This window comes from Canis lupus, chromosome 10, assembly GCF_048164855.1.
Source record: "Canis lupus baileyi chromosome 10, mCanLup2.hap1, whole genome shotgun sequence".
Taxonomy (NCBI): Eukaryota; Metazoa; Chordata; class Mammalia; order Carnivora; family Canidae; genus Canis; species Canis lupus.
Window position 1 is genome coordinate 65,297,805 of NC_132847.1, and position 15,683 is coordinate 65,313,487.

At 45.4% G+C, this 15,683-nt stretch overlaps 1 long non-coding RNA gene across 1 annotated transcript in view; it reads left to right on the forward strand.

Moving 5' to 3' along the window:
* Positions 1–901: 901 nt before the first annotated feature.
* The window catches only part of LOC140641834 (uncharacterized), a 40,797-nt gene continuing 26,015 nt past the window's right edge, over positions 902–15,683 (forward strand). The window contains exon 1 of the long non-coding RNA XR_012038446.1: positions 902–1,591. This is a non-coding gene — a long non-coding RNA (uncharacterized lncRNA). The remainder of the gene's footprint in view (positions 1,592–15,683) is intronic.

The following is a 15,683-nucleotide window of genomic DNA, read 5'->3' on the forward strand; positions in this document are numbered from 1 at the left end:
CTTGTCTCTCTTTTCCAGGCCTGTGCCGAGCTATAAATTTTTTAGAGAAAGATTTCAGATAAACACAGTCTCCTTGTTATTGGTTTAAGTTCAGAGATCCTTTAAAAAATGACGAACAAATTATTTCCTTGTTCAGCCACACAAAACTCAGCAGCTGTGCTCTCATTGCAAACTTATAAGGTGTGCAGGCAGTCAGAAGAGGCTTTGATGTATGCCCTCTAAACAGTAAAAGTTTATATTCCATGGGCCCAGAGGTACCCCTGGTATTCTAGATGGGAAGAAGAACATCCCTGATGGTCTGTTCTCTGGGCTGGGAGCCTCAAAACATTTGGTTGTACCTAATACTCAGTTGCCCTTTACCACTTAGGGAGAGGAAATGGAGAAGGGGAAGGAATTGTGGGTCGGTCTCACATTCACCATCCTACCCATCCCTTTCTAAAACGGAAATTGTAGCCTTTTAATGATCATTATAAACCCATTTTATACATGATTCTTCCAAGATCACACAGCTGGCATCATGGATTTAGAATTTAAACACAGATCCCCAAACCAAATATCTACCATGCCTTTTTTTTTTTTTTTTAAAGGACTGTTCCTGCCAAAAGGAAAGAGGGGTGGAGATGGAGAACATGACTTATTTGCCAAGGTCCCGGGATATCAAAATTCACAGATTTTCAAAGATGCTGCTAGAGTCTTCGATAGAGTATGTGGTCCTTTTGAAGTAAAGCCAGGGTAATGGGAAACACTGAATTTGCTTTGTTAGAATCCCCTTGTTTGACTCTTCCAAGGTCCAGCTTTTTCAAATAAAATGGCACGCTAACAGCATTTTTGCTTTCCTGAGTCTGAATGGCCCCAATGTGGCAGCTTCCCAGAGCATGCTGGGAAAAGGCAGAGTTCCAAGGCATGTCCAGTGACCCAGCATCGCCTCTTTCCTGACCAGAACCTGCTGCTGCTGAGGCTACAGATGAGTCAGTCTCCTTCCAAACCAAACGGTAATTAAGAGAGGATGCATTTTTAGACTGCTGTGGTCTGGTACTTGCTGGCAGCTTTTGAAAGCTGTCAGAGCTCTGCCAAGAAAAAAAGGATGGGACTACCATCTATTGGTTGAGGAGCTATGACAGACTAGGCGCTGTGCTAAGTGATTTACATACGTAGTGACATTTCATCATAAGAGCATTCTTGTAGGATAGGACGCTCCTGCCCCACTTTTTAGGAGGATGATAATAAGATTCAGAGAGGAAAACTGACTTGCTCAAGGTCACCCAGCTGTGGGACACAAAGCTGCTAGGATTTAACCCCAGATGTGCCTGACTCAAGAGTCTATTTTAATCTTACACACCAGTCCTTGGAGCCAACTTTTAATGTCCCTGGAATTTGCCATATGCTCTGGATTCTGGGCCTCAAGAAAAGAGATCAAAACAATGGAGACCCAGGAATTCCACATTCCATTGTTAAAGTTCACGTGTGTTCTTCTAAATTCGACGTGTCCCTTCTCTTGAGGACTGTGCTTCTTCCTCAATATGTCACTTGTGGACCATGCTGTCTGAGCACTCTCACTGATCCATGATGAGACAAACAACAGAAACCTAAAGTAAGTAAATATTTATAGCTACGTAACAGAGTCATTTTTTTGCAGCAAATCCAATTACAAGGTATTTAGGGATGTATTGTGTGTATCTTTCCCTCGTTTTATTTTTCGTAATTCGTTTTTCATATGCTTTCCCAAAATATCAGTATGTAATGGGTTGGAAATTAAAGAAATGAGATGGATTCTTTGTCTCAAGTTTGAAAAGCACTGTCCCAAAGTTTGAGAGATCTTCAAAAGGACCATCATTCAGTGTCTATCAAATGAGTGCTTTGATGTAGGTCTGGGTAACTCAGTAATCTACCACTTAAGGGACAGCTTCTGGCTGAAAACCATTTCTGACCTATACCACTGGCCACTTCAAGCATTTCTGATCTGAAGGGAGGCAAACCAGTGAGGCAATTAAAAGCATGCTAGAACAAAAAAAAAAAAAAAAAAAACATGCTAGAGTCAGAGGAAATCGGACTTGGACTTGAATCCTATGTCTACTATTTAGCAGCAGTGTGATCTGGAGAAGTTACTTAGTTTTGCTACGGCTTAGTTTCCTCCTCTCAAGAGACAAACATTAGAAAAATGCAAATCAAAACCATAAGGAGATACCAATTTGCATCCATTAGGTTGCTACAATAAAGAAAAGGAAAATAATGTGTTGATTAGGGTGAGGAGAAATTGGAACCCTTGTGCATGGCTGGCTGGAGTGTAAAATGGTACCGCAGGCATGGAAAACATTTTGACAGTTCCTTAAACAGTTATACATAGAATTTTCATATGATCCAGCAATTCTACTTCTAGGTATATACCCCCAAAGAATTGAAAACAGGATCTCAAACAGGTACTTGCACACCCATATTCAAAGTAGCATTATTCACAATACCCCAAAGATGGAAAAAACACTAATATCCATCAATGGTTGAATGGATAACCAAAATATGGTGTATACATACAATGGAATGTTGTTAAAAAATAAACTGAGACATTACAAACTTTGAGAGTTTGGGCAAAAAATCTATGTGAATCAGACAGACCAAACAGGAAATGGTTAGGAGTGTTCCACAAACCCAAGGTAGGGCAAAGATTTCTAGAGAAAGTGAGGAAGAAAAGCAAGTGAATCATTCGAATGGCTCTAGCTTAAGGGTTTGCTTTATTTGAGAAAGTCTAGCTGGCACTTTGTGATTGGTTGTGACTAGGTTTTGATTTCTTAACCTTGAGGCATTTACAGGCGGCTAAGGCATTAGGGCCACCTCAGTCTAATGAGTTCCTTATTTAATGAATTTAACACCTTTAGAAAGGAAGAACATTCTGACACACAGCCCAAAATGGCTAAATTTTGAAAACATTATGCTAAGTGAAACCAGCCAGACACAGAAGGACAAAGACTGTATGATTCCATTTCCATGAGGCATCTAGAGTAGGCAAATTCGTAGAGATAGAAAGTGGAATAGAGGTTCTCGGGGGTTGGGGGGAAGAGGGAACAGGTAGTTATTGTCTAATGGGTCCAGCGTTCCAGTTTGGGACGATGATGGAAACTGAAAACCGATATTGTCCATGGCTGACATGACGAATGTACTCAATGCCACTAAATTATATACTTGAAAAGAGTTCAAATGGTAAATTTTGTGTTCTGTATGTTTTGCCACAATAAAAAGAGAGAGATAAATGGTATTTTCCCTCTTATTCTATTTGTAACTGCTGTTGGCATACGAGTCATGTCGAGCAGAGGCTGGCAGGAAACGTGCCAGAGCATTCCATGAGGGGCTTTGCCATGGTCTGTACTTCCCAAGGGTTCTGTAGTAAGCGGACATTCTTCTCATGGCTGGCAAACAAAAACTAGGCCCTAAAATTTTGTTTGAAAAACAGGATTTAAAAACTGACGCTCTCCGCGGTCAGAGCTAAGACGGCTTTGCCTTTGCTATAGGATCAAGCCACGGAGTGGCTATTTTTATCCAGAGGCACCACCACAATCAGCTCAACCCAGCCACATTTTGTGTGTGTCCAATGTGTTGGGCTGGTTTTCAGACATCTCCATGATTGGGGAAACCCAGCGGCGCTTGTCTGGAAGATATTGGCTCTTATTTTCTAAGGTAAATTTGAGGCACATGTATTGCCATCTCTCTTCTGTCATCCGCCCTTGAAGTGGGCTTGCCACTGAGCTGAACTTCAAGGTTTACCCCAACGGCACTGCCTTGGTCTCCCCTAAATTACTTCCTGTGGTTGGCAGCAGAAAGGCAGGCAGCATTTGGAGGGTGCAACTCGATGTACTCATTCAGCAAATACTAGGGAAACAGCTCTTGGGGCCCAGGCATGAGAGACAGGGAGCACTGGGTGAGGTTTCTGCTGCTGATGGGCTCACAGTCCACAGGGAGAGACAGAGAAGGAAACAAATGAATATCTGGAGTATGACAGGGGTTAGTTACAAAGCTAGCCAAGGACAATGAGAACACCACCAGGGGTCAGACAACTCAGGAAATCTTCTTGTGGCCCTTCCATCTCAAGTGGAAAAGCCTGGTGGCCCTGCCTGAGCTTCCTCTCCCACCTCCATCTGTCCCTCTGCGTCATATCCCTGGTGTAACTGCCTTCGTAGTAGCTCATGCCACCTTGTGTATTTGCTTGTGATTTACATGGTGACGTGGGCTCTGGCGTTGGGGATGCCATGTCTCTCTCGGTCACCACTGCATGTCCAGCATCTAGAAGAGTGCTTAGCTCTGCACAGTGGCACCTACAGAGTTTCTTCCCAGAAGCAACCTACACGGAACGAGAGTCAGGCTAAAGCTCCACTTTTCAGCAAGCCCTTTTATTACTTGTTTGTGATCACAAGTATACTTGGCATGGCTTTAGTAGGGAGGCTGTTAGGGATTCCGGAAAAGTAACTGAAGACACCTCTCTCCTAGCTGCCCCCTTGTGATAACCACTGTCCCATAGCCTGTTAGAACTCCAAGGGGGTGTGGGGGGGGGATGCTGCATATTCATTGGTTTTCGACTTCTAATGCAATTCAAACTGAAGCATTCCAGAAAGAAATTACAAAACTTATGCTGCTTTTAAAATGTTTGCATATAATGAAGGAATGTTTTAATAACAGAAAGAAATGTTTTGCTCTTGGTCACAGAATAATTCAAGTATTTTTAAAAATTTAATAATAATGTGCCTTGAATAATGTGTTCCTACAATGGGGCACACATTTTAAAATTGCATGGTAAATGGCTTCCCTTCATCCTATAGATCACCTCATTTTGAGAAAATGCCTCAAGCCCCAACCTATTCTGATGAGGCCCATGCGAAGCAGTCCCTAGGTCCCAACCCCCCATTTCACCATGCTCAGTATAGGCCCTTCTGGACACATAAATACTGATCACCAAGTGGCTTATAATTAGATGCTAAATGAATACACAAATGAAGGAATGACGTCAAGAAAAGACAGTATATGGGTTGGAGTTTACAAAGATAAGCAGCATCCCTGGAGGCTTGGTGGTAGGACGATAAAGAGCCTTCTAGGATAAGGGGACAGGCAGGTGAAAGTTTGGAATTGACAAATAGAACCATGTGTTCTGGAAACTGCAAACAAGACAGAGCTACAAACAATGCAGAGGGTTCAATGCAATCTCCAACGTAACAGGTAGCAAGAAGCCAAATCCACTGGGCTTTGGGAAGGGCTTGGAGGCACGGAAGGTCTTTAAGCAAAACAGCAAATATGATTCTGCTTGCCTTTTGGAGTCATCCCACTGACCCTAGTATAGAGCAGGGGCAGCCAACTCTGGCCTGTGGGACAAATCTGGCCATCCACCTGTTTTTGTAAATAATCTTCTGTTGTAACACAGCCATGTTCATTCATTTGTGTATTGTCTAGGGCTGCTTTGCCCTGCAATGGCAGTGTTGACTAATTGCAATAGAGACCACTGAGCTCACAAAGCCAAAAATACGTACCCCCAATCCTCTTAGAGAAAAAAGAATTGCTAACCTCCGGTCTAGAGGAAGAGGGAAGATACAGTGAGATCAGAGGCAAGGAGACTAGTTGGGAGCCTGCCAGGAACCAGCAGAGTAGGGATGGAAAGGAGGGAACAGATCAGGAGATACTGAGGGAGTAGAATCATCAAGAGAAAGAAAGGGTGTTCAGATGACTGAACTCTCTCTTGGGTGACCAGCTAGAGGTTGCATCTTCATTGAGAAAGGAAAAGAGATACTGACTTTGGCTTTCAACTTGTTGAGCTTGAGGCTCCTCTGGAACATCTAGGTGGAGTGGTGCTCTAGGCAACAGGAAAACCAAGCCGGGGGCAGCGTGGAGACACAGATCTAGGGGTCTCAGCATACCCAAGGAGGTGGTGAAAGCAGTAGGGGAGAATGTACACCCAGAGAAGAGTCGTGGACTGAGGAGGGAGCTCTGGGAACATCTCAAAGCTCAGTTGGGGGCAGACAGAGGCGTGAAGAACCCAGAGCCTTGGGGAAGGCTACCTTCTACCCAGAAGCTGGTGCTCGGCTTCCTCTAGCCTTGCCCACCAAGACACAGTGGGGTTTGGGGCTTGAGGGAGCCCTGCCCCCCAGCTCTAGGAACACCATCATTTCCACACTGAGAGGCCTGTGGGAGTCTAATCATTTTCTATTTATCACCTCACGCGTTGCTCCCAAGCCATGCCAAAGTGACGCCAAATGCCAGGATGAAAAGAGATCGCTCTGTGAGATGCTTGGAAGCCTGCAGTGATGAACTAGGTTTCTCTCTGTTCATCCAGGCAAAGGAATACCGGTGGCCATTCATTCTCTCAATGTTCACTTAAGGAACTGTCTAGATATTGTCTTCCAGAGCCATTTCAGTCAGGCCTCTCTCCCCAGGATCATTACCTTAGCTCTGGGCTTAGAGGAACCATATAGAAATACAACATATGCACATATAGATGTACGAATGTGTGTACGATATACAGTGTGTGTAAATATGTATATTCACAAGCAGGTATGTACTCGGTTTTAGTCCAACTGACAAACTGATACCCAAAAAGGCGAAGAAACTTGCAAGAAGGTCACCAAGTTAATGGCAAAGCCAAAAATAGCCCATGTCTTTTTATTTTTAAGATTTTATTTATTTATTCATGAGAGACACACAGAGAGAGGAGAGAGAGACAGAGACACAGGCAGAGGGAGGAGCAGGCTCCCTCTGGGAAGCCCGATGCGGGACTCGATTCCAGGACCCAGGGGTCACACCCTGAGCCAAAGACTGAGCCACCCAGGCGTCCCTATCCCATGTCTTCTGACTCAGATCCCAGTGTTCCCTTCAGCCTGTTTTCTCCACTGTTCCACAGGCCTTCACTGCCTGGATGTGGATTTGAAGGGTGTTCCGCTCTCCTTCCCACATCTTCCACTCAAGCCCTTCACCCCCAACCCCCAGCCCAGGAAGGTGTCACACAGACACGTGCAGGCATAATATTTAGGTTTCAAGGGGGGTGGAAACCTTATTCTCCACGCCTCTGAATTTTCTTGAGTACTTTGGCCTCCTGCCCCGGCCTGACTTTTTCTTCAGAGATGCAATGAGTCCCTCAGTTGGAGGGACAGGCTTGCTGTGTGGCTCCCTATGGGTACCTTCATCAAAAATCTTGAGCCTAGGGGATGCTCCCCTCCCACCCAGTGGTTCGGAGGCAGTGATTGTGGCTTAGTGGGTCTGCTCTGCAGACTCCAACCTTCTCATGGCTTAACTATCCCAAAGTCAGGCATGCTTGGCTCTAACACAGAACCCCGTGCCACCACAAGGTTTTACCATATTGAAAGTCGTCTCCTGGTATCCGTCATGCTGACTCTTGCATCTGTCTTTCAATTTGTTCCAACTGTATTTGAAAATTAGAGACGTAGTCCACTTCTCAGAACTTCGGAGAAGCAGGAATTTTCAAAACAAAACCTACAGGGTATCTGTGTAAGGTGTGGAGAAGGGGGAGGTTGTCTCCAATATTTTGTCTTTGTGGTAATTTATGTGAAGCTCACATGCTTTACCCCTCTGAGAAAGAGGAAGTCCAAAGCTGAAAATATTGTATTTGGCTTGGGAACGAGGCCTGTCGCAATCTGGCCTCGGCCTGCCTATCGAGCCTCATTCACCATGGCTGGTTGCTCTGCAGCCAAATTCTTTTTTTCCCTCAGACATGATCCAAACCTTTCAGCCACTAGGCCTTTGCTCACTTGGGTCTTCCCACAGCTACACTTCCAGCCTGAGTCTGAGCGTCTGTGAACCAGGTCTCTGGGAGACATGAAGAAGAATGAGGTATCTCAAGGCATGAACCCTCTGGTCCTGTATTCGTTTCCTAGGACTGCCAGAACAAAGTACAGCAGTCTGGGTGACTTGGAATTTATCCTCTCACAGTTCTGGAAACCGAAGTTTGAAATCAAAGCATCAGCAGGGCCATGCTTTCTCTAAGGGGTAAATCCTCTCTTGCTTCTTCCTAGCTTCTGGTGGTGGCTGGCAATCCTCGGTGTCCTTGAGCTCACAGCTCTATCACTGAATCTCTGCCTCTGTTGTCACATGGCATCTTCCCTTTATGTCTGTGTGTCTCTGTGCTGTCATAGGTAGGGCATCCTTCTCTTTGTGTCATGCTGGATTACGGGCTCGCCCTAAAGACCTCATCATAACTTGATTACAACTTCAAAGATCCTATTTCCAAATACGGTCACAATCCTAGGTACCTATGGTGAGCGTCTCTTTTTGGAAGACACAATTAAACCCACCACAGGTCCGATGCATTTTCTGAGACTCAGTCTAATATCTTTGGAGAAAATTCCCTGATGCCCGAACCAGATAGGGCCTTTCCTTTCTCTGGCCTCCCAGGAACCAGTCTCCGTCTTCTGGTACTTGTCTTATACTGCCTTATAGATGTGGAGGGAATGTGCCCTGTAATTTGGAGAAAGTGACCAAGAGAAATGGGCTATGCAGGGAGAATAAAACATTAAGTTGAGCCCAAGATACTACTTCAAGCTTACATAGCCTTTCATTGACTGTAGAGTTTTTGCATTTATTCTTTGGCTTGACCCAAAATTCTGCATGGTGACCTGGCCCAAGGAAGCCTCTCACGGAATCCAGGGTTGAATGGAGGCACTGGCCCAAACTCCCCACAGCTGGCCAGGAAATCCCTGGCTGACAGATGCCCCATGGGTCCCTCTGTGGTGTGTGCCTCAGCCTGCCTGCCAACCAGTGAGCATCCCCCTACTGCTTTCTCTGGATATTGCTGAATCCAGAAAGCGGGCTCTTCAAGAGCAGCATGTGGCTTGGCTGACTCAGGCCCACTTCCTATCCCCACCCTGGTATTCACAGCTCCCTGTAGCAGCCCAACTGGCAAGTCCAGGCTGCTTCTCCACCTACGTTCCTTAGCCACCCCACGTGGCCAAGATGAATACCTGTAGTCTTGCCTCCAGTACTGGAGAGAGGCTTGCTATTCCTTAAGAGGCCAATTACTGAACTGGGTTGAATCCTAGATACCTACAAATGTCCAAGTTATAGCATTGTCTAGCCCGGGCTACAGGGCAGGAGGACTTTGTAATATAGAAATCATCAGAATGGGATATCTCTGTGTTCTGAATCCCAGTTCTGTCCTTTCGGTAAAGCTCTGGCTTCAGACAAGGTCGTGTAAGTCTGTGATTCATCTCATGTTGAGATGGGTTTAATGATAATTTCTTTGCAGCATTACTGGAAGGCAGCTTAGTGGCTATGAACATGGGTTCTAAAGTAAGCCAGCCTAAATGCCCATATTCAAAAGCAAACCGTCAACATGAAACACATCACTTACCCTATCAAGTTTTAATCTCTTCCACGGGGGCTGTTACTAGGACAACCGTACTAGTTTCCTATGGCTGCTCTAACAAATGATCACAAACTCACTGGCTTCAAGAACGTGTATCTCTTTGCTTATAGTTCTAGAGGCCAGAAATCTGAAGTCGGTCTCACTGCGCCAAAATCAAGGGGTCAGCAGGGCTGCACTCCCTCCAGGGCTCCAGGGAAGAACCCATTCCCTGTTCCTTTTCAGCCTCAAGAGTCCATTCCATGGGTTGTGGCTACTCTGTCCATCTTCAAAATCAGTGGCATGGCATCTCCAGATCTCCCTCAGCTTACATCATTACCTCATCTTCAGGCTTCTGTGTCAAATCCCCCTTTGCCTCCCACTCGCAAGGACACTTCTGGTTGCACTCGGGGCCCACCAGGATGATCTCCCCTCTGAGATCCTTAATTTAATCACATCTGCAAAGTCTCCTTTGCTGTCTGTATAAGGTAACATTCATAGATTCTAAGGGTGAGGACTTAGATAGCTTTAGGAGACATTACCCAGCCTACCCCACAACATTAAAAATATATATTAAGCAGTGTAATGTGGCACAAGCCTCTCAAAATGGGCCTCTGCTTTCCTGCCTCACGCAAGGGGCAGAGGCATCCAGAAGGGTGGAGAGCCACTCAGGGAGATCAGGGCAGCCGCTGTTTACTAACTGGCTTTGAACTACTTTAATATTTTAACACCCAGCCGTAACAGCTAAATATGAGCCCTGCTATTAGTAAATACCACAGAGAGGATTCATCATGATTAGTTCTTAGTACAATGCCTGGCATGCAGTAAGTGCTCAATAAATGTTAGCTCTGACTATTGCCACCAATAGTGACATGGTGCCTCCTAGAAGCCTGAACTCTAGTCTGAGTAAACTAATTCCACCAAAAGACAAGAGTGTCCCTCCCAACCTCTCAGCCCCTGCCAAGCTGCCTCTCCGCTGTCCCTTCAGGCAGCACAGACATCCCTGTGTCCCAGGGCACTTGCTCCTTGGGATGCCAGTTTTCCCCATCTTTCTCAACTTCTTCCACCCTTCTTGGACTTCCTGGACTCTCACTCTCAGCTCCTCTGGATTCAGGACTCAATCTATCTTCTGCAGTTGGCACTCCGATGAGAAAGTTGGGTCAACATACCCATTCATCAGCCCCTAGTTTGCCCAAAGAATAAATTATGCTTCCCACTTCCTCATCTACATATTATGCTCTGTGGCCAAGAATGCACTGGATGCTTCCAACCGCCTGGGAGCTGGCCAGACATCCTGAGCCTGGAGTTTGTGCATTAGAGCCAGCCTCTGACAGTTGCAAGAAATCGGCTGGAAGATCCATTAGCCTGAGCTAATTTGCCAAGCCTGAAAAAAGGCTCCAGGCTATACCCATCCTTACAAGCTGACTGTGAACTTGCCCTAGGAGCCTAAGAGCTAGGCCCTAAAGCAACTGCCCTCTCATGAAGCTGAGTAGATACAGGTCCCCTGGAATCCTCTGTACAAGGAGGAAGGTTCCAGGTTTCTCTTCCCTTGGTGCTAATGGCCAGCTAATCTTTGAAGTTTAGCTCTCCAAATAGATTATATGTGTGTGTGTGTGTGTGTGTGTGTATGGAATCTTTATCTATATATCTATATCTATATCTATATATATGGAATCTTTATCTAATAATTATTAATATTAATAATAATTCTATATATATGGAATCTTTATCTAATAATTAGAGTGCCAATCTTGAGTTATAACTCTTGCCTGGCTCTGGAAATCCAAACTCAGTGATAATAGCTACTTCTTATTAAGTGCTTGTTCTGTGCCAGAGAAGGTTCTAGGAGCTTCCCTCAGTCCTCCAATTGTAGTAAGATGCAGAAACTGAGGCCCACACAGGCTAAGTAACTTGTCAATGGTGTTGTCAAGTCTTCAGCTCAGGATGTCAAAGTCTAGTTACGTTTTGTTTTTTTTCCCTGTAGTACCATACTGCCTGTGAATAAAAAACAATCTTTGACATCAGAAAGTTCTAGAGGGAACATGCTTGGTAATTAAATAACATTCCCTCCTACCATCTGAACAAGGTGGTGGGAGCAGAGAAAATATAGAACTTCTCTCCTATGCCAGAGGATGAGAGCCAGTAACATCCCCAGAGACCACCTGATTTGACTCCCCCATTGTGAACGTGGGGAAACTGAGTCACTGAGAGGGACAAGGCCTCCACAGAGCTTCAATCATGAGTAGGGAGAAGAGCTTGGATTGGAGTGGCCTCCTGTGGCCCAAACCCACACAACCTCTCCTCCCTGCTTCTTCCTACTGCCAGGGCCCCGGGGAAAGGGAAGAGCTGGGATTAGGGCTGCCAGAGTTAGCAAAAACCAAAATAGGGTACCCAGTTCGATTTGGATTTCAAATAAACACAAATATGTCTTCATACATGTAATTTACAAGCAATATTTGGGACACACTTTTACATATATATATATATCATGTTTAGTTGGGTCTCCTGTGTTTTACTTGGCATCTGTGGTTGGGATGGATCCCTGAGCAGTCAGAGTTTTGGGAAGGGGCAGGTTGGGGGTGAGCAGCACCCACCCATTGATTGATTTCCAGTTGATTATGTGAAATTCAGAGAAGTGGTCCAAGGAGCCAGGGCAGGAGGAAAACAAGGGAGAGGTCTGGATGATACACAACTAGAATCCATAGGTTCCAACAAGCTAGAAGGTCCATACTCACAAAAGCCCTCCAGAGGGAGGAAGGGACATGGAAAGATTGGCCAATGTAGCAACAGGAGCATGAAGGAGGCAGCCAGAGGGACTTGGGTGAAGGGCTTCCAGAGAAGGGACAGAGCTCAGAAGAAGCAGAGCTCTTCCAAGAAGGGGTGGTCAACAGGTTAGGGTAGTGGTGGTGGAGGCATCCCAGTCAGAAAAAAAAATCAGTTCAACAACACCTGAACTTTTTGTGCCCTATGCTACCTTTCTCAGTGTCTGGTAGCTCGCTCCCATGGAAAAAAAAAAAAAATTCAAGATTTGACTTAAGAATTTCCAGCCACAGGGCACCTGGGTGGCTCAGTGGTTGAGCGTCTGCCTTGGGCTCAGGTGGTGATCCTGGGGTCTGGGATTGAGTCCCGCATTGGACTCCCCACAGGGAGTCTGTGCTCCCTCTGCCTGTGTCTCTCTGCCTCGCTCTCTGTGTCTCTCATGAATAAATAAATAAAATCTTAAAAAAAAAAAAGAATTTCTAGTCACAATACCACCACTTCCCAACTGTGTGACCTGGACGTGCTAACAGAGTGCTTCTGAGCTGTTTTCTTTATCAAGTGGGTTCCACAGAGCTGTTGTTCAAATCAAATGAGAAAAGGAGGCTACAACTTGATCGAGAGTGCTGGTCTGAATGCTAGCTCTTACCGGAGCGAATGCTCACTCAGTGTCTGCTGAATGAATCTTGGTTTTGTATTTCCTCGCTCTCCCCTTCTTAAACACGTCAGGATCTTAAAGCAAAACCCATATGTGAATTGAGTCCTCTGCTGCTTTATTACTCCTTGCTCTTCCAGTTCGAGAAGAGGATAATTGAATGATTTGCAGCTCTGAAGGGGCCCCTGGGTCCCTGGTTTCTGTCGTCATTTTAGGGAGTTGCTTTGGTTCTCAGCAGCACCCTGGGCACTATTAAATAATTTGCTGGGGCAGCAGTTTGTAGGAAATGGTCCCTTGGTGCATAAAAGTTTTGAGAAGGAGGTCAAATGAGGATTATTGGTGTTAAAAAGCAATTATGTTTCAAAACAGAGGTGGGGGCTGAGACAATGGGAGGGGTGGGGGGAAGGCAGGCAGGAAGGAAAGGTGTACAGTGGAGAAGAGATAGGCCGTGCTAGCATCTGGCTACTGTCTGCCTGGAGGCTGGTGTATGTGGGGACCGAAGCAAATGCTTTAAGCTCCCTGAACCATTTTCCTGACATGAAAAAGAGGAGCCTCTATTTACAGATGGGTTGAGCTGGATAATTACTAAAGAACATCGGCCATTTTACTAATATTTATGTAATGCCTATGGGATGCCTGGTACATTCTGACCTATCATCCTACTTGAATCTCAAATGACTCTAAAGTGGGCAAGATAGTGATTACAGTCCATGTTTCATACTGAGATGCCAGGAGATCCATGATTTTCCCATTATCCACAGGCCAGTAAAAGGCATGGCTGTTATGGGACTAATTCCTCTTCTCTGTGACCCTGGGATCCAGAGAGCACCTGCTGCAGGGTAGGTCTCGTGGTCCGGGCTGAGAGAGTGACATCAGACAAACAAATCTGGTCCCTGTCTTCATGGAACCAACTGTGTACTAGAGAAGAAAGACATTACATAAACAAGCATGCAACTAAGTATGTAATTACACAGCATGCTAAAGGAGACCATGAAATAAAATCATGAAGTCTCCTGGAGAGTAAAACAGAAGGGAGATAACTGAAAGGGAAAGAATGCAGGAGAAGGCCTTTCTGCTGAAGGAAAGTATGAGCTGAGATTTGAAGTATGAGCAGAATTGAGCCAAACCCAGAATGAGGCATTCCAGGCAGAGAGAAGAGCATATTTGAAAGCTCTAAGGCATAAAACTGTAAGGATCTTATTACGGTCCAAATGCTTTCTTTCTTTCTTTCTTTCTTTGAACATGTCTTTTTTCAATGAGGGAGGAACATGAAATTACTTGCAGAGTTAAATGAGGGTAGCTCAGTGGTCCTTAACCCAGGCTTCTTCTAAGAGTCACTGGGGGAGGTGTGAACAAGTACCAGTACCCACATCACAAAACAGAGATCATGATGGCTGGTCTGAAGTGAGCTCTGGACAAAAGAATTTTTAAATAGCTCCCCAGGTGATTCTAATGTACAACTAAGGCCAAGAACCCCTGGGCCTCTTAGAATAGGATGAACTTTCTAGAACAGGATGAGGTGTTTCACTTGCCTCCTAATGGATGGGCATTGAACGTTGTTAAACAGGAAGCAGGGCAACATCAGAGGTGCATTTTTAGGTGACCACTTGGATGCTGTATGGAGCTCTGAAGTAGGGAGATGACTGAGCAGACTTTCAATAGGTCAGGTAAGATAGGTGGAAGCTGGGTCTGGGGTGTGAGCAGTGGAGGTGGAGAAGAACAGAAGGAGTCAGATATACGGGGGAAACAGAATCAGTGGGCAGCATATTTGTAGGGCTCTGCAAGCTGTGATTTCCAAGACTGGTATTTCCCGGATAATCATCTGGATGAATGGAGGTACCATATACTGAAGTCAAGAAAATGGGAACAGAAGCAGGGCTGGCATGGTTTTAGATCCGTTAGGGATGAGACATCCAAGCTGAGCTGCCAGAGAGGCAATTTAATGTACACTTCCAGAGCTCCAAAGAGGTCTGGGCTGGAGATGAAATTTCAGAGTTGTCAGTGGGTAAATGACCTTCAAAGAGACAAGTACCTGAACAAGATTGTGTAGGGATCCCAAGAAGAATGAGAACAGGGCAGAGGATCCTGAGTCCTGAGTATCTCCAGAAGTTAAGGGGTAGAAAGATTGAGAGATGCTGACTGAAGGACTAAGAAAGGAGGGAGGGGGAAAATCCTATAAGGATGCAGCGCAACTGCAGACAAAGGACAAAGTGTTTGGGGACAGGGCAACGATGAGAGTAGTCATGGAATGCCGCTGGGCTGGCAAATTGGATGGAAGGCTCACACAGTCCACTGGGCACAGCAGCATAGAGGCTTCCCACGACTTATAGAGGAGCAGCTTTGGTTAAGTGATGGGGACAGAAGCCAGCATACAGTGGTCTAGAGAGTGAATGGGTACCCTGGGACCCAGCGGTGCCACTCGTTGTGTTAGAAGATAAACTGAGTCAAGCTAAAAATATATATTTGAGTGACAATCTGTTTGAGTCAGGCAACACCAAACCTTAAGGGGTGAGGAGCACTCTACAGACAGGAGCTGGATAAAGACTTCGACGGAGAAGATGCAGAGGCAAAGCCAGGCAATCCTCTGATTGGCTGGAGCTTAAGGGTTTGCCATATTTGGAAAAGTGGAGTTGGCTGATGGTGATTGGTTGTCCTTTGGTTTTGATTTCTTAAACTCGAGTCAATTTACAGGCTCGGCTGTGGTTTTCTTACGTAGGCTACCAACGCTTTGAAACAGCCTCAGTCTAACGACCTCCTTATTTAATTAATTCAACAATTGTCTGCGGAAGACACTTGTGTGTGAAAACAAGGAGTTCCATGGAAGCCTGTTTATTGAAGCAGTGTTTGCATTTGCAGAAACAAAACAAAAACAACTTAACTACCTATCTAGGGCCAAATGGAAAATTAAAGCAAGACAAGGAAGGCAGCTATAGGGTTCAGTGGTCGAGG